Below are 18,453 nucleotides of genomic sequence, written 5' to 3'. Positions count from 1 at the left end.
TGCGTGCATGTGCGTGCGTGCGTGCGTGCGTGCGTGCGTGCGTGTGTGTGTGTGTGTGTGTGTGTGTGTGTGTGTGTGTGTGTATGTGTGTGTACATGCTCGTTCTTGCCTCCTATTTTTATATATTTGTTAATTCCGGCATCTCTGGAGATGATTACTGGAAATAAAGCCCTCTAGAAACTCAGAGGTCGCTTAATGTAATTAAGTGTAGTTTTAAACCTGCTTATTGGACATCTACAGCTTTCCATGAAGTCAGAATAAAGTTGATGAACATTAGTCAGGAGGACTGTGCATGTCTGGCTCCCAGCCCTACTTTTTTATTCCTGGGGAAACAGAGGAAGGTGATTCTTTCTTTGGCCTAAATCTTTGAAAAGTAGGCTGGGTGCTTTGTACTATTTAGGGTGGTGAAAAACTTGCACGAGGCCCTCTGTCTCGAGTCTACTGTTAGCAATCTGGGGATGTGTGGAAGTTAAATTGTGTAATTTGGCAAATAAGCTGTAATAACAGGAAGCACTGTTTAAGGCTGAATCAGCTGGCGAGGCGACTTGGAGGACTAGCTGGGTGGTATTAGGTAAGCCAGGCAGAGAGTGCTTAGCGGATAGAGCACAGGCTCTGGTTTTCTGAGGCTCGGAGAATTCAGCATTCATTAGCACCCCTGAGTGTAGTCAGGCCACAAAGTGTGCCAAAGAAGTGGAATGATAGTGCTGCAGGCTGCAAGAACAGTCTTCCTTCCTTCCTTCCTTCCTTCCTTCCTTCCTTCCTTCCTTCCTTCCTTCCTTCCTTCCCTGTGATAGAAGGAGGAGGTTCCCATAAGCTCCTGCTCCCACATCAGACCCTGGGGAACAGAAAGAGTGGGTTGTTTACTCTCCCTGTACACTGAATCTGATGGGACTCTCAGAGGCTCCCATGAAAGCACAGAAGGAATTGAGTGGTGAGCATAAGGTCATTAAGGGCATATTTGCATGTAAGGCTTGTTCTGAGAACAGACCAGATACTTGTCTTTCAATGATGCTGCATATAATGGCTGCTGTACACCTGACCTCTGAAGGCAGGCATTGTCTTCAGCTGATTGGTGCCCCTCTGTGTTAACAAGCCACTTGGTTTTTTGTCCTCTCCTTTCTACATAGCAATATGCCTCATCTATTATAACTCATCAGTGCATTGTTGATGACGGTGATATTATGAAACGCATGGCTTGTGGTGGTAGAATGAAGGTTGGACAGGGCCAGAAGGCAGATTGATTAAGTGTGTTTAGGGGCATCTTAGTGTAGTAGAGAGATCAAAGGTGAGAGAGAGAGAGAGAGAGAGAGAGAGAGAGAGAGAGAGAGAGAGAGAGAGAGAGAGAGAGAGAGAACAAGATTCCATTTCCACTGAGGGATTGCTGTACTAGGCAAATGATTGATAAGACAGGAAATTTTTTTCTTAAATTCAATTTATTATATGTGTATTAGTGTTTTGCCTGCATGCATGTATGTGTATTAATTACATGCCTGAAGAGGGCATCAGATCCTTAAGGACAGTTAAAGACAGTTGTGAGCTGCCGTGTGGGTGCTGGGAATTGAACCTGGGTCCTCTGGAAGAGCAGTCAGTGCTCCACTGAGCCATTTCTCCAGCCCGAAAATTTCTTTTTTTATGTAAAATGAAAGCTTTTCTATTTTTTTCAGAGAAATGTTAGTTATTATTTTGAACATTTTCAACATTACAAAATATGTTTAAAGTTTTTTTTTTTTTTTTGTGGAAGCAAGAGCTAGAACCAAGAATACTGCTATCATTGGCTACGTGTCATGCACGGATGCTCCATTTAAACTCAAATGCTAAAAATGTAAGAAATAAGGTGAATTTTAAAAAAGCCCATAGAACAGTCTTCTTCAATTTCTAGAATATGTTATGAACATCATGTATAAAATTGGGGGCCATGTGTATGTGTGTAAGACATATATCCCCTCTAGCATAGTTCACAGGATAAGCCACAGGGTGATACTGTCCACCTCGACCAGAATACTCCCTGGGAAGAATAATAGACATGCTAGCAAATGTATTCATGGAAAGCTGGAGGTAGCCTCAGTTTCTGCTCCTTAGCTCTGTGGGAGGACTGTGCAGGAAGCATTGAGTGAGCTAGGTCCTCTCTACCCACTGGTGCTCAGTTCTTGCAGATGAGAAACACAGCTACTGGAAAGCTGGAGTTAGTGCATGCTTGAGTGCGACTCTGATGCCACAGTCTCTTCTCTCCACCTGCTCTCTGGGTGTCCTCAGACCTGTTCATTTTACTTGCTTGAAGCAGCTAAAAAGTTATTTTCCTTCTCTGAAAGACTGAAATCCTGGAGACTTCTCTTTGGGATGCATCGTTCCTTTGCGTTTAGTTCCAAGATACCTGTTGTTGAAGGCTCAGTGTGCCCGCAGTGACTCAGGCAGTCTGAGATCTTTCAAGAACTCAGCCATCCAAGTAAAACTCCTAAAGCACATTTGTTCAATAATTTTCAGTAGTTCCCTGCTGCTCGCTGAACAAGTTACATATTCATTAATTTATTAATGTATTCAATGACATTTATGTGCTATTTGTCAGTCTCTAAGTTTCAGGTGAATCAGAGAAATGAACAGGTGAAAAAAATCCCTGCTCTGAGGGCACCAACAGTTCAGGGAACTCCACGGTACAATAAGGGAGAGCAGCGAATTGAATTTTAATGGCAGTAACTTCCGTGGTGTTCATGAAAAGTGGGGTGGGAGGTCAGAAGTGTGAGCTGAGTTAGCCATTGTGGTGGCAGTGAATCATACCATGAAGATAATGTTAACATAGACTTGGAGGGGTACAGAAATGTGGCAGAATATATATTTGTGGCTAGAGGTCCAGCTAGTAAAAAAATCCCTTCGATGGGCATGACCTGGTGTGTGTGGGGTCAGAAGAGAAGAATGCATCAAGGCATGATGGGAGGAGGTGAGATCAGAGAGTTTGTATAGCTCCAGAGTGAAATGGGACCATGGAATGCCTTGAGAAATGATGATGTTGCCTGACACCTGGAGGAACAGATTTTTTTTTTTAATTTTTTGGAGACAGGGTTTCTCTGTGATGTCATGGAACTCACTATGTAGACCAGGCTGGCCCTGAACCTGGAGATCTGCCTGCCTCTGCCTCCCAGGTGCTGAGATGAAAGGTGTGCATCACCACTGCCTGGCTAGGAGGAACATTATTATAACCAGGGTCCAGGGCTAGGGGTTTCTGGATTCAGTCCGGGTGCTTACCTCAAAGTAAGTAAGCAATAGTAATGTTGAAAGTCAGAAAAGGATTTAATCAAATGTGCATTCGGGGAAAATAGAATATTAACATTTTAAGTTTTAGTATTAAACAGAGTGACAACTGAGGCCATGGGTGAGAGGCACCCATGATCAGCCAGTGTTTGCTAAGATATGACCTGGTTGATCATTATTTAAATTCTGGTTGAGGAATTGCTCCAAAAAAGTCTTCATTGTTAAGGGACAAACCAATTTCCATGAGATGATGTCCCTTGCTAGGTGGTGATTTCATCATGGCATCAACGAAGCTGTGCTTGCTGTCTGTGGGCCTCTGCTGTTTCTGGGGTTTAAGGTGACTGCTGCTTCAGGATAGAGACCAGAGACTACTGGGTGCCTTTTATGGGGTCTGCAATGGTGCATTTTGAAAACTGATTGTAAGAAGCTATAGTTAATCTCGTCTTTGTGCCTTCAACCCTGAAGTAGGATGAGATAGGTTGGGTACCACCAGTTTTTAGACAGATATTCTGAGTGCTAAAAATTTCTACATGCAGAGACCCCAAAGTTAAGAAGAAAGATACAAAATAAAGGCTGAGATGTTTCTACTTTCCTGCAGGTGAAACTTAAGAATCAGTGGTCTTTTTTTTTGTTTGTCTTCGTTTTTTTTTTTTTTTTTTAGACAAATGGTACCTGTGAATGAATTAGAACCTTGGTTAACAACCCTCTGAAGTTTTGTTATAAATGGGAAGAGATAGTGATTGATAAATGCAAGGGAATTAGAGCAGAAGGTGGTCTATTTTCTTTTCACTTTCTTTTCCTTTTAAAAGCCATGTGACAATAAGACTGATCTAATAAGAAGGAAACACTGATGATGTGTAACACAGGAGTTTGGTCATTATGACCTTGAATAATTGAGGGAGAAGAGACCTCGACAGGTGGAGAACCCAGCTACAGGCAGGAATGTGGCAATCCATCCCTGACAAGCCAGCCTGTTTGACTTTCCCCAGCTGAGAATCTCCAGTCTTCATTGAACACCTCTTCTCTCTGACCCTGTTTCTCTCTTCATGTCATCTCAGCCATCAATCCATGGAGTTAATGTTTTTGAGAGGGACGGGCTAAGAAGTGATTTGAGACTTCAGAGATGCACAGGAGAGGGGCTGTGTACAAGTCACACATATGCAATTATCACAAAGATAGTTTAGAAATAGACATATATATATATATATATATATATATATATATATATATACTTGTTAAAAGCTGCTTCATGATTGAAATTATAGTGTATTTCATAAACGCACAGGATCTCAAGTATTGTCACATGGCTTTGAAGGGTAAGACAGGGCACTTATTTTCAGAAAATGAAAACCACAGTAATGCCATAGAATTCCTTTATGTGTAGAGAGAATATTTGTTAATTCAGTTTTTTTCCTGTGGCTTGATTCCTTCAACTCATAGCGTCCTAGGGTGGGGCCCAGTAGAAGGAGGTTTTGGGAGTTTGCATTCTCTGGATCTGGCTGGGTGGTGACTACTAGGAGTCAGCCATGTGGTCTTTGCAGTATCTTGGGAAGAATGGAGTATAAAGAGACACAGATGAGTTTCAAATGTCAGTTTCCCCCTCACTGGTCCACACAGATGCCCTAGCAGGCCTTCTATTTGGCATATTTTGATGGTTTCTTCTTGTGTCTATTGCAAGTCACTTTCACAGACCCTGCTCTCCTCTACTTTCTCATTGTCTTGTTCTCAACAAAAATCTCCATTCCTGACATGCAGAAGTCAAAGCTGTTGGAAGCCCTCTTCCCTGCATGTCCTTCCCTGTCCCACTGAGAGGCCCTGAACACAGGTTGATGACAGCAACTGTCATGGGAGGTGGAAGAAATAAACTCTGCTTTGTAGTCCTCAGTTTGTTGTGCACCAAACATCTTGGAGAAGAATGAATAGGAAGTGTGAACTCTTAGGGAATCTTCTGTTTCTTCATACTGTTTTCCCCAAAAGCAACAATAATGATGCTTATGCTAAACTTGTTAGTTTCCCTTTCCACAATGCTATTCATTATCTAAGAACCTTATAGACAGAGCTAACGAGATTGACAGTTAGGCCACCTCTCAGAAGTCTCACAGTATCTTCAGGCTCTTTAGTCCATTTTTTCAATGGACTATCAGTTGCTTCTTTCTTAGGCATTTTCTGTAAGAGCCTTTGTCCTTGGGGTGCATTTTGCTGCTGCGGGTTGTAATTTCTGCTACTTCCTAACATGGTATGTGGGGAAGTTTAGACATGTGTGGTGATTTGGTGAACACAAGAGGAGTTGGTGCACATACAGTGCCTCAATGCCAGAGATGCTGTCTTGAACTAAAAGGCTTAGTTCTGTTCAGTAAAGAATAGTCCCAGCCAAAGTTCCAACCAAACACATGGAACACCATATACTCTGTCTTTGAGTACTTCCTTCACTGACATACTCATTCTTCCATTAATTTGTTAAAAAAAAAGATTTTTCTTGAGTCTACTGTATGATACATTTTTCTTAGCCCTAGGAAGGATATAACTATGAATAGGATGTGGGTTTTACTTACTGCTTAACACAGCAGGTAATGTACATCCATGACTCATTAGGAGAATAAAGGCCATAAGACACAGAGGCTCTGTGAGTGGCAAGGGGAATGGTTAGTCCACACTGGTAAATCCCAGAGGACTGTACCATAAGGGGAAGTGTGATGACCTGGGGACATCTCAAAACCCACCTCTCTGAAGATCCTGGAACCTGGGGCCAAAGTCTTGCTTCCTAAGGGTTTGTGATGACTTTTAAGCTCCTGAGATCTACTGATTTTCCCACACTGGAATGCTGAAATAATTGGACCAGCCTTCCCCTCCCACATTTATGCCCTGGCTTTGCCACTTGCTAATCCTAGGACCTTGAGAATTAGACCAGTGATTTGAATTTTGAATATCATCTCCTCCTCTTGAATTGCATGCTAATTGCCGTTCTGTTGACCTCATTAGCTAGTGCAGAATATAACAACATTCTTGAGGAAAACCCAGTCCCATGAAGTCACAAGATACCTAGCAGAGGAGGCATTCCACCTGGCAGCTCACTTTGTCAGAGAACTGCAGTGACTGGTGGAAGCTTCTTTTACCTACCGATGCTGAAAGTCAGGGCAGATGTGATGGTTTCATCTGGTGTTAGATTCAGAGAACAGGGGCTACAGTCAGTCTCTGCCTTTCTTCCAGAATTTTCTGAGTGAGCTATGGAAAGGATGAAAGGAAAGGCGAAGTAAGAATGTCAATAAATGTCTTTGCTCAGGTCTGGCAAAGTTGGTCAGTGCACAGAGTCTCTGTATGAGTCACGGGGCTGATGTAACCTCTTTTTTTTTTTTTTTTTTTTTGGTTTTTCGAGACAGGGTTTCTCTGTGTAGCTTTGCACCTTTCCTGGCTGGCCTCGAACTCACAGAGATCTGCCTGGCTCTGCCTCCCGAGTGCTGGGATTAAAGGTGTGCGCCACCACTGCCCGGCGTGATGTAACCTCTTCTTATCCTCTCCTCCATCTAGGTCACAAGCCATAGATCACTTAAGTTGATCATGTTGGGGAGGGCCATGGAAGACAGAGAGCTTACAAATAGCTGAACACGAGTTCTAGAAGGGAATGAGGAGAAAGGAAGAGAGTGAGAAGCAAGAGGCAAGGGTACTGTTACATCTTAGAGTTTATCCCCATTGTGCTCTAGGCTCTCCTAGGGTTGGTAAGGGCTGGTCCTAGGTAGTAAAACTGATGGAGTTGGGACATAGTAACAGAGTGGAGAGGCACAGTCAGAGTCTAGGGTGATGTGGGAAATGAGTCCTGGGCTGCTGCCACCAATCCACATTTGAATCAAACTCCTGTATCCTGCGTGACAAAACCACAGCAGGTTTCCCTGTGTAGCTCCTTCTGATGCCAAGACTTCCCTCAGTCTGTTCATCCTGTCACTTTTTCTTCTGTGAACTCTGCATAGTGCTAACACTGCCAAGCAACACGTACAATATCACAAAGAAGCGCTATTGAAAAGTAAATCAATGAGGTGCCACTTGCAGAAAAGAAATGGTGACAATTTGATGTTTGTGAAGATCAGAGGATATTTAAAACAGGCTTAAATGCATAAGAAAGTTTTACTTTAAATTCTGGAGTCCATTTATAGTGCTTTTCTGTGTGCTTCAGAGGAGGGATAAATACAAAGAAGATTCTGCAACCTATTAGTTTGATCCATGCTCTTCTGATAATAGACCAAACCTCTTTCTGAAGTGACTTAGACATCTGACTTTATTATATTCTTTTTTTGTTAGTTTTGCCAATATATGATTATCAACAGCAGAGAAAAATACTTCATGTTGTATTAGTCTGATCTCTGTTGCTGTAGAAATACCTGAAGCTGAATAATATATATGAGTTTATCTGTCTCACAGCTTTGAAGGCTGGAAATCCAAGTTTAGGTGGCTCTGTCAGTTGTTTCCTTGGTGTAGTCCCCAAGGCTGTGTCCTAACATGGACCAGGAATCAGAAGGTGATCTTCAAAACTTCTTTTCAGCACACAGATTGGTAGACACATACAGTGTTTGAATTTCAGCTCTGAATTCCTTCCCATCATTAAAATTCTAGAGTGGTAAGGATCTGAAATAATGAAGTTGTTTCTCTGTTCTGTATTCTGCTTCCTCAGCCTTCATCTCACCTTTTGTCATCTTCCTTGATGTTCATAACTTACTTCTGTCTTAGTGGCTACTTAAGTAGTTTCTCCTATTTCATTATGTAAGACATTTCCTTCATCATACACTTTTGGTTATTATTATATTAATGTAATCTTTTCTTTCAAGATTAAAAAAAATTTCCCCTCTACTCATTTAAAGAAATAGTTCAACTCTTCTTGCAAAACAAAATCAAATATAATACTTTGGATACATCACATTTTTTTCAAACTGACATTTAAAGTAAATTTTAATTTCAACAAAATAGGGGTAAAGGGAAGGTTTAATGTTTGTATTATTTCCTGGAAGAATGGCGAGCCCCCAGTGCAAACACCGATGCATAGGACTGCACCTTGGTGTGGGAAGGGGACAGAGCTTTGCTGCTGTGCTAGGGTGAGAGAGCTGTGAGAGGCAGACTGTCAGAAGGACCAGCATCCAGCCCACTCCAGTCCTCATTCAGGACATGGGAGATTCGAATCGCAATGGAAGCTCCTTGTAACACCATGCTGTATTTCATCTCCTTACTCAATTGCAGTTAGCACTTAATAAATGGTAATCAAACACCAAGAATAATTATCCTGCTACATTTTCCCTCCAAAAAGGAAACTTGCTAACGATCCCAGTCTCTTTCATATACATCACATTTTTTTTTCTTCTTTTTATGGCTTTAGTTTACCCTTGCCCCACAAAAAAGATAAAAAACAACAACAACAACAAAATTTTCCTTAAAAACAAATGGCAATAACAAAAAATATTCGTAGGAAATGATACCAGGATAAATAATAAAATAAGAGTTATGGCCAAAGGATTCTTCTGGTTTTTTACATGAAGCCAACAACCATCACCTAACAGGCTGGGAGCCAAATCACACCACAAAGTCAACATATGTTGACTCTCACTGGAGATGGAGAACATGGTAGATGCTAGAACTTGCCCAAAAGCCTTTGTCCTAAAATAGGCACTTCAACACAGCAAATCTTCTTTCAGATTATAAAAGGTTTTTTTTTTTTTTTACTTACCCACACCTGGCTACTGGGCTCTGTTCTTCCAAACAACTGGTTGTGTTGTTCTTCACCAGAAATATAATCTTTTGTACTATCTTTTAAAATTTTTATTGAAAAATATTTCATGTAATATGTTTTGATTATGTTTTCCCCTCACTTAATTCTTCCCAGGTGCTCCTCACATTATTCCTCCCTACCAAACTTCATGTTCTATCTCTCTTTAGTACAAAGAAAGACAAAAATAAAAACAAGAAATACACACACACACACACACACACACACACTTCCCACAAAAACACACAAATGGAAATCAAAATAAGCAAAGGCCAATAAAACAAACCAAAAACAAAAAACCAAGAAACCCAAACAAAGCAAAATGAGGCAAAATGTCTATAAAAATATCATTTACTTCTTTTTTGTTGGTCAAGTGCTCCTGGGTATGGAGCCTGCCCTGAAGTGTGGTTAATACAGTGGAGAAAACTGATTTTTCCTTTGCCAATGAGTATGAACTGGAGATAGCTTCTTGGTTAGGAGTGGAGGCCTGTGTCTGCTTTCCCATCACCTCTGACTCTTAACAATCTTTCTGCTTCCTCTTCTGCATAGATCCCTGATCCCTGAGTGGAGGACCTTGATAAAGACATCTCATTTAGGACTGAGTGCTTGAACATCTCCCGTTTTCTGCACATTGACCACACTGTGGGTCCTGTGTTCATTCCTGTCTTCTGCAAGAAGCAGCTTCTCTGACAGTGTTGAGTGAGGCAGTGACCTATTTTTATAGCAGTGTTTCATTAGGGGTCATTTAATTGCTATGTTCCTTTAGCAGAATAATAGCAGTGGCTATAATAACAGCTTGGTTATAGCTTGTGATATGGGTTTTCCCCTAAAGCCCATGACCTATCTAGTCTCAGATTTTGGTCACTTTAGCGGTATCAGGTAGGGTTTCCATCTCATGGAGTGGGCCTTAAATCCAATCAGAAAGTGGGTGATGACTCCTCTAATAGTTGTGGCAGTATTGTACTAGTGTATCTTACAGATAAGTCACTTTCATAGGTTACAGGCTTGTAAGCTCAAAATACTGATCACTACCTTTTCCCTCTGACAGTATGAGGTAGGTGTACCTTCCTGTAAAATGAATGTTAGCCAATAGGGGTGAATCTTCTAATTAGGCACAAGATCAGCTTCACCATGTTTGATGAGATATGTAAATATTGTTCAGCAATAGGGCCTTACCATCAGGCTGTGAAGAACAACTGATGGCCTTGGCTAGAGCCTGTGATATTTGAGGGTTTCCCTGGTGTTACTTTGGTGAATGATTCAACATGTAACCCATTACTGGCACTGCAGGTTGTCATAAGATATCTAGTCAGGGTATTATCTTTTCTATTATTTGGTGATTACATTTAGATTCCTTTCATCTATGTATATATTTAGGAAGCTTCTACAGGAGTAGGCTTCCATATGGCTTTTCAAGTGTGTGTGTGCGTGTGTGTTTAAAGATTTTATTTATTATGTATAGTGTTCTGCCTGCATGTATGCCTGCAGGCCAGAAGAGGGCACAAGATCTCATTACAGATGGTTTTGAGCCACTGTATTTGCTGGGAATTGAACTCAGGACCTCTGGAAGAGCAGCCAGTGCTCTTAACCTCCGAGCATGAGCTGTCTTTTTTTTTTTTGTTGTTGTTGCTCTTGTGGTAAAATGAAGTCTCAAAGTAGTTTTAATTTGTGTGTCTTTCATAGCTAAGGATGTTGAGCATCTCTTTTAAGTGTTCCTCAGTTGTTTGTGTTTCACCTGTTGGAAACTTTCTGATTAGATCTATGTGAGGGTCAACATGTGATTTTAGCTGTAGTCATATTTCTTTTATGAACTTGGGTACATTTGTGTTTGGTACATAGATGTTTAGAACTGCAATGTCCTCTTGGTAGATTTATTTTCTTCTATCATGAGTATGTACTCCTTTCCCATTTCTTCTGAATAGTTTTGGTTTGAAAGTCTATTTTGCTAGATATTAAAATGGCTATACTTGCATGGTTCTTGGGGTCATTTACTTGGAATCCCATTTTCTATTCTTTTACCCTCAGATGATGTTGATCATTGTTGGTGAGGTATGCTTTTTGCATGCAGCAGAAAGATGGATCCTGTTTTCTAATCCAATCTGTTGGTCTATGTATTTTTGTTAGGAAATTGAGATCATTAATATTGAGAGTTAATAATGAGCAGTGTTTATTTATTCCCATTATTTTGTTGTCATGGTGTGGGTTCTTCCCCATGGTTTTGATTTACTGTTTTGGGATTATTTATTCTTTTGTCTTCTTTGTTCTGTAGGCTTAATGTTTTGGTTATTTGTATCATGGGGAATTTCTTTTCTTGTCCTTTCTATTTGGTGTTCTATATACTTCTTGTACCTTGATAGGAACTTACTTCTTTAGATTGGTAAAATTTCTTTCCTTAATTTGGTTAAAACTATTTTCTGTGACTTTGACTCTCATTTCTTTTTCTACTTCTGTCCCTATTATTCATAGACTACATCCTTTTGAATTGTCCCAGATTTCTTGGAAGTTTTGTGCCTGGGTTCTTTTAAGTTGAACATTTTCTTTCACTGAGCTGTCTATTTCTTCTACTTTGGCTTCAACACATGAGATTTTCTTTTCCATGTCTTAGAATCCGTTAGTGACTCAGATGACTCTTATGTGCCAACATGTCAGTTAAAGCTAACTAGTACACTCTATCCCTTGTTATCTTGGAACACAAACACACCACTTTTTTTATCCTTTTATTTTATTTTACAATACCATTCAGTTCTACATATCAGCCATGGATTCCCTTGTTCTCCCCACTCCTGACCCCCTCCCCTTCCCCCCCAGCTCATCCCCCATTCCCACCTCCTCCAGGGCAAAGCCTCCCCCAAGGACTGAGATTGACTTGGTAGACTCAGTCCAGGCAGGTCCAGTCCCCTCCTCCCAGACTGAGCCAAGCGTCCCTGCATAAGCCCCAGGTTTCAAACAGCCAACTCATGCAATGAGCACAGGACCCAGTACCACTGCCTAGATGCCTCCCAAACAGATCAAGCCAATCAACTGTCTCACCTATTCAGAGGGCCTGATCCAGTTACACTTTATTCCTTGTTCTTAAGATTTCATGTTAACATCATAATACAAAACACAGACCAACTTTTACAATTCTCACAGTTCCTACATTCTTTAATACTTTAAAAGTCCAAGGTCTCAAGTCCCAAGTGTGGGCTCCAGTAATTAAAACAAAACTTTATTATTCAAACAGAAAGACCCAGAACCACAATCAGATTCAAGCAACCCTCAAATCTCAGTTTATGTCTAAATTCTGTAGCTGAACATTTAACAACTGCCCAACACCACACCTTTTATAGTCTTTGAGCTCCAAAAGGCTTGGGAAGTTCCATTTTCCAGCCATTCACAGTCTATATAGCTTATGCCATAGGCTTAGGCTAGCTTCAGTTAATATTTACCACCGGTTCTTCTTGGATGTCACATGGTCCTGGAAACTCTAATGCCTTAGGGTTTCCAAAGCAACTAAGATTGTACCTTTACCAAAGGCCTCTTCTAGCATTTTCAGAGAGACTTCAGCTCTGCCACACAGTGCCAAGACCTAGCTGCTCACCATGACTCCTTCCTACCTTCAAAGCCGCTGGGACCTGGGTGACTCTCACATACTATTTGCTACATTCTTCTGTGAGCTTGAAATGTAACTCATCTCCATGCATTGATTCTAAGGAACGCTTTCCTACTTTCCCAGTGAAACACAGATTTCACCTAAATGGCAGTAATCTCTTATTACTCACAGCTAATTTTTTAGCCCTGACCAGAACCCTATTTTCCAGACAAAGCACACACACTTTTCTAGCACACTTTATTCTTTCTGTTGGCCCCAAGGATACGTTTATCTCTCTTTTGAGTGTGTAGGATTCCTTCAAGCACTTTCTTTGTTATTGGCTTAGTGGTTATGACTTTCTTTAGTTTTGTGTTTGTCATGGAAAACTATGTTCCTTTTCCATTTGTTTATAAAGGATGGCTTTCTAGATAAAGCAGTCTTTTGGCAGTTCCTGTCTTTTGTGGCTTGGATGCTGTTCTGTGTCTTCTTGGCTATTGTCATTTTTGTTGGGAGACCTACTGTTATTCTAATGGGTACACCTTTATATGTAACTTGGTGCTTCTCTCTTGCAACTTTTAATGTTCTTTCTTTGTGTCTTAACTGTAAAATGAAGTAGGGAGAGTCTTCTCTGGTCTTGTTTGTATTATTGTATTATTCAATATATTTTCCATATCTTTAGCTTATTGCTTCTATGGAATGACTCATGAGTTTGATCTTTTAGTTGTAAATCTCACTCCTCTGTTTATATTTACTTATTATTTTATCTTTATTGTTGTCTTTAGGGCCCAATGTCCATTTTTCTATTGCTGAGGTTTTCTACTGAGTTTTTATTTGACTTGTTGATAGTTTCATTTCTAAAACTTGAAGTTGATTTTTTTCAGGATTTTTGTCTTTTCTATTGAATTGTTCATATTGTATATTTTTTCCCCATTTCATTCAACTATTTATGTACCTTTTCTTTGAATTCTTTGCAGAGTTTATTCATGTTGTCTTTTATTTCATTGACTCTTGTTTATATTTTCTAAGTATTTTTTAGTTTTGTTTATATGTATATGTATGTGTGTATCTGTATGGTGGTGTATGCGTGTGTGAGTGAAAGAGCTTGCAGAATCCAGAAAAGGGTGTCAGAGCCCTTGGACCTGGAGTTACGGGTGTGTACTAAGAACTGAACTTGGGTTTCCCCTCTTCCCACATGAAGGTTCAGGGCCTAACTCAGGCTGTCAGGCTTGGTGGTGGTGCTTTCACCTTCGGAGTCATCTAATCTGGCCCCCTTCTGAACCACTCTTTCATCTCAACTAGTCCCTTTCTTACTTTCATGACATTTTTCTTTCGTCCACTGAGTTTAATTAGGATTGCCTGTACAAGCATGTGTAAAGGAATGCTTACTTAAGTGTGGGCAACTTACCAAAGCCTATCTCACTAGAGAAAGTAGTCCTTCCCTCCCCTGGCAACCATTGACTGCCAAGAGCTCCCCAGGAAAGAGTGGGACTATGTGGTGCTTCAGGCATTCATGGTGGAATGCTGAAGGGCCAATTTTCTACTGACCTGTGGTCCGCATAGCTGGTACACGTTCTTGGTTGGAAAGGCTGTGTGCTGATGAACAGCAGTGTCGCACAGCAATCCTCCTTTCATATTCTTTCTGTCTTACATTCTTTCTTATGTTTCCTTGGGCTTTTTTGTCTCCTCTTCAAAGATGGGCCTTGGAGGGCATGGTGTAGGTGTTTGTTTATGGCTGAGTACACGGCATAACTTATTCTCAACACACTGACTAAATATGTCTTTGCATTAACCTTTCTCCACCTCAGGAGTGTCTCCACTCAAGAATGAGAGCAGCAATAATCTGTGGGTAAAAACATAAATATTTAGAAGGCAGCTTGACATGATCATTCAGTAAACCAATAGTAGTACGGTCCCCCCAAGGGCCTATGAACTCTCCGTCAGTAAGGTATTGTCTTAGGTTACATACAGATCAGACATATATTCCCATTGAGCAGGCCTTAAATCCAACCAGAAAGTAGTTGTTATCCTTAAAGGAGCCATGTCACTGTTGTACCAGTAGGTACATTTTGCCTGGTCTGTCAATCTTGTAGCATGGAAAGTCCACAACTGGGGAAGACCCTGGTTAAGTTTTCTCCAATAGTAGCATACATAGCATATTCAGGTATTATGGAGATTAGCCAGCTGGGAGAGAGCTTCCAGCTCAGTTCCAGCAGACCATTGACAAATATTGCACCATTGTGCCTTAGACCTTGTCATCTTTTTTTTTTTAGATTCTTTTTTTTAAATTTATTTTACTATACTATTCAGTTCTACATAAGAGCCACAGATTCCCTTGTTTTCTCCCTTCCTGCCCCCCTCCCCTTCCCCCCAGCACACCCCCCCATTCCCACCTCCTCCAGATCAAGGTCTCCCCAGAGGACTGGGATCGACCTGATAGACTCAGTCCAGGCAGGTCCAGTCCCCTCCTCCCAGATTGAGCCAAGCGTCCCTGTATAAGTCCCAGGTTTCAAACAGCTAACTCATGCAATGAGCCCAGGACTCGGTCCCACTGCCTAGATGCCTCCCAAACAGATCAAGCCAATTGACTGTCTCACCTATTCAGAAGGCCTGATCCAGTAGGGGGCCCCTCAGCCTTTGGTTCATAGTTCATGTGTTTCCATTCATTTAGTTATTTGTCCGTGTGCTTTATCCAACCTTGGTTTCAACAATTCTCGCTCATATAAACCCTCCTCTTTCTCACTAATTAGACTCCCAAGGCTCCACCAGGGGCCTAGCCGTGGATGTCTGCATTCAGATTCCTCAGTCCTTGGATGGGGTTTATGGCACAACTATTGGGGTGTTTAGCCATCCCATCACCAGAGTAGGTCAGTCCCGGCTGTCTCTCGACCATTGCCAGCAGTCTTTTGTGGGGGTATCTTTGTGGATTTCTGTGGGCCTCTTTAGCTCTTTGTTTCTTCCTTTTCTCATGTGGTCTTCATTTACCATGGTCTCCTATTCCTTGTTCTCACTCTCTTTTCTTGATCCAGCTAGGATCTCCCTCTCTCTTTCCCTCGAATCTCGCCCTTCATTGGTCCCACTCATGTCCAGGCTGTTCATGTAGATCTCATCCATTTCTCCGTGTCTTTCTTGGGGTCCCGTTTTCCAGGTAGCCTCACTGGTGATGTGAGTAGCAGTCCAGTCATCCTTGTTCCACATCTAGCATCTTCCTATGAGTGAGTACATACCATATTTGTCTTTCTGAGTCTGGGTTACCTCACTCAGGATGATTTTTTCTAGATCCATCCATTTGCCTGCAAACCAACGACCAACAGTACAATTGAGAAATGGGCTTTAGAACTAAACAGAGAATTCTCAACAGAGGAAACTCAAATGGCTGAAAGACATTTAAGGAATTGCTCAACATCCCTAATCATCAGGGAAATGCAAATCAAAACAACTCTGAGATACCACCTTATGCCTGTCAGAATGGCTAAGATCAAAAACACTGAAGACACTTTATGCTGGAGAGGATGTGGAACTAGGGGAACTCTCCTCCACTGCTGGTGGAATGCAAGCTTGTACAACCACTTTGGAAATCAATATGGCGCTTTCTTAGAAAATTGGGAATCAATCTGCCCCAAGATCCATCTATACCACTCCTGGGCATATACCCAAGAAATGCTCAATCATACCACAAGAGCACTTGCTCAGCTATGTTCATATCAGCATTGTTTGTAATAGCCAAAACCTGGAAACAACCTAGATGCCCTTCAACTGAAGAATGGATAAATAAATTGTGGCACATATACACAATGGAAAACTACTCAGCAGAGAAAGACCTTGTCATCTTTAATCTCTTGTCCTGGTTCATTCCCCTCTGAGGCATCTCTGGTAATTAGCACCTTGTTTAGCACCAGAGTAGGGAAGACAGTTCTGTAACAGACTATGGCTCCAACCAGATGACATGGAACTCTCTGTAGCTCTGACTCAGTTTGTCTCTTCTAAACAAGAGGGATACCTTCTGCAAACCAGCTCTCATCCTATAATCCTTTAACACTTGCCCTAGGTTCCCAACATGAGCCACTGTCTTTAGACAAGATCTTAGTCACTAGAGTTGCCTGACTGCTGACTTAACAGGAAGCTTTTTTAAATGGCTTCTTGCTGAGCTCTGGTCAAATGCTTGCTCTGCAAGCATGGTAAGGTTTTCCCAGCACTTAGGTGCTATGCAGAGAGCAAGATTCTTCTCCACTTTGGCTGCAAATCTGTTCAGTGACAACTCCACTGTTAACTGTGGTTTTTGAGTCTCTAGTTTTTCCTTTGGTATGTATGCAATTGTTTTGTTCCTTGTGGGGCGTCTCCCCAGCTGAGTTCTGCTCTCTAAATTCTCTGGCACTTGAAGTATGTTTTGAAGAAGTGCTTGTTTTCTGAGGCTCCCTCCGTCTTTTACCTGGTTACTGACTTTGGCTCTTGCACTTACTCTTCATGTAGAGCTAAGACCTCTTGAACAGATTCATTCTGTTTTACTCTCTTGTGTTTCCTTTTCCCTTGCTGTGGGCCTTAAGTATCTTTCTGCCTTCATCAGACTCAGAGGATGGCTACTCTTCAACTATCCAGCTCTCTTTCCCTAGATTCTAGCAGTTGTTATGTGTCCTCTGTTTTCTACCTCCTCCCATGAACTCTAGAATACATTTGATCACTGAGCACTCTAGTATAACCTTCTATAAGGCATATGAAATCTTCGAATGTACAGATTTCAATGTTAGCAACATTTTTTTTTTGACTCTTTAGCTTTATGAAGTCAATTTTTCCCATCACTATTTTTTTTTTTTCTTCTTTAGGGACTTCTGTCATGAATTTCTTCTTCCTATGTCTTCATTCATAGAATATCATTAATTATTCAAAGCTCTCCATTGCTGTTTCTTTAGATGTACTTTTCTAGCTGTCTTCCATCTCCACATGTGTTCCATGGAGAATCAAATTCCTTTGTATTTTTTCAATTTCACAATCATGAAAGTTATATTTTTGCCATCTATTCCTTTCCAAGTCTTCACAGCTCACATTTTTTTTTGTTTGCGATTTTCTCATTACCCTATCACTCAATTCTAATAATTCTCTGCCTAATGGTTCTTATAAAAGCTTTGCCTTACTAAATATTTTCAAGCAATGCATCCACCATTTCGACCTCCCCAGATTTTTCCTATACATTCTTCCTTCTTTAATAATCATGCAATCTCAATTATCCTTTTGCTTCTTGGGTAGATGTTGTGCTAGAGTTCTGTTGCTTTGGTTGTTAATTCTTTAGAACAAACTGGTAATTCCTGAGTGGGCACCTGAAGGATGTCCAGTTGGTATGTTGAACAGATGACATTAGCTGCCCCACCACACAACTGAAAAGCTCTCTTTCAATTGCAACAAAAATTTCTATGGACCCCTAACAAAGCCCTCTTTTTTTTTTTTGAGCTGAGGATCGAACCCAGGGCCTTGTGCTTGATAGGCAAGTGCTCTACCACTGAGCTAAGTCCCCAACCCAAAAGCCCCTCTTATTCTGTTTTCTTGAAATAGGAAGTAGAAGTTCCTTGGCAAATATTATCGACATAATGTGCAGGTTGATGCCCATATACCATGCACCATTGTGCATATTTTCCCTTTAGAGTGTGCTCTTGAAGATGCACGTACAATCTTCAAAGGAAAAGCTTTGCTTTTGAAATCTTTCTTATGTGCTTAGCATGGATGAGTCCTATGTGAATGTGACTGTTTTTGGCCTGCTTTTCTCATACTTGAATGTCCTTTTCATGCCTTTAACAAAATTCAAATGTACATTTTTCTCTCCTTCTTGTTGATTTTTGGAGTAGTTCCCAGGAGCAGATAAAAAGTCATGTCTTACAATCTCCATTTTTTAAACTCTATTCCCTTTCTC

General features: G+C 41.0%; 1 protein-coding gene and 1 non-coding gene across 2 annotated transcripts in view; one reads left to right on the top strand and one right to left on the bottom strand.

The window, feature by feature from the left end:
• Abca13 (ATP binding cassette subfamily A member 13) overlaps positions 1–18,453 on the top strand; it is a 436,683-nt gene that overhangs the window by 155,039 nt on the left and 263,191 nt on the right. The gene's annotated exons all lie outside the window — the stretch shown is intronic.
• Positions 17,989–18,069, bottom strand: Trnad-auc. Its single transcript has one exon. It is a non-coding gene; the product is annotated as a tRNA-Asp (tRNA).

The sequence above is a fragment of the Peromyscus leucopus genome, chromosome 10 (assembly GCF_004664715.2).
Source record: "Peromyscus leucopus breed LL Stock chromosome 10, UCI_PerLeu_2.1, whole genome shotgun sequence".
NCBI classification, from domain to species: domain Eukaryota; kingdom Metazoa; phylum Chordata; class Mammalia; order Rodentia; family Cricetidae; genus Peromyscus; species Peromyscus leucopus.
This window is presented reverse-complemented; position numbering and strand designations above follow the sequence as displayed.